Below are 938 nucleotides of genomic sequence, written 5' to 3' on the forward strand. Positions count from 1 at the left end.
CGAAATTTTGAAATTGAGATTTTTGAAAATTTTTTTCCAGAATCGGACTCTCCATGGTCTGAAACATAGGATTCCGTAAAAAAAACAAAATTTAAAAGTGGGGGTATACCCAGATTACATATACTCCATCTCCACCAAAAAAACTATTTGATGGAAATTAACGGATTGAAAATGTTCATCTAAATGCTAAAATATACAGCATTTTTGGTGATCCGTAGTTTCCAGTGGTTTTCTAATTCTTCTTGCCACGCCTGCGCGCACGCACACATATATACGTGTGTATGTGTATGCATATATGTATATACATGTGTGCATATATATATATATATTTACGTGCGTGTATGTGTGTGTGCGTGATAATAATAATTCGAATAAATATTAAATATTTTGCAGATGTAACGTTCATATCGAATAACTTTAATTGGAACCTGAAAAATGGGTCAAACCTAGCATTTGAGTAATATAACACATAGAATAACCACCATCACCAGCCCCGGACAGACAGACAACGGCATTACTGTTACATAACCAGATTATACGAAGCTGTGTAGACATTTTGGCTTTACCGCCTCATGTGTGTATGTTTGGCTAAATATGTGGGTACTACTAAAGCAGCGCGGACCCGAACGCGCAGTCGCGCGTCCGCGCTAGCTAGTCGTGAGTGGTCGATCCTACGAAAAGCGCGCGCGCGCGCAAATGAATACACGTGCGCGCGTGTGCAAATGAATACATGTGTGCGCGTGCGCGCGTATGCAAATTAGTAAATAATTTATTTTAAACAAAGTAAATAATTTTTAAAAAATTACTTTTTTGTTTTCTAAACAACGTAGATAGGTAGAAGGAATAAAAATAACACACTATCTGTTTTTGTTAACTTCATACATTTTTTTAATTTTAATTAAATTTTGTGAACAAAATAATTTTTATTTTCTAAACAA

The 938-nt window shown here is 35.4% G+C and overlaps 1 long non-coding RNA gene across 1 annotated transcript in view; it reads left to right on the forward strand.

Annotated features, from left to right (window-relative positions):
- Window positions 1–938, forward strand: part of LOC106874691 (uncharacterized) — a 20120-nt gene that overhangs the window by 1487 nt on the left and 17695 nt on the right. The gene's annotated exons all lie outside the window — the stretch shown is intronic.

Source organism: Octopus bimaculoides, chromosome 29, assembly GCF_001194135.2.
Source record: "Octopus bimaculoides isolate UCB-OBI-ISO-001 chromosome 29, ASM119413v2, whole genome shotgun sequence".
NCBI classification, from domain to species: domain Eukaryota; kingdom Metazoa; phylum Mollusca; class Cephalopoda; order Octopoda; family Octopodidae; genus Octopus; species Octopus bimaculoides.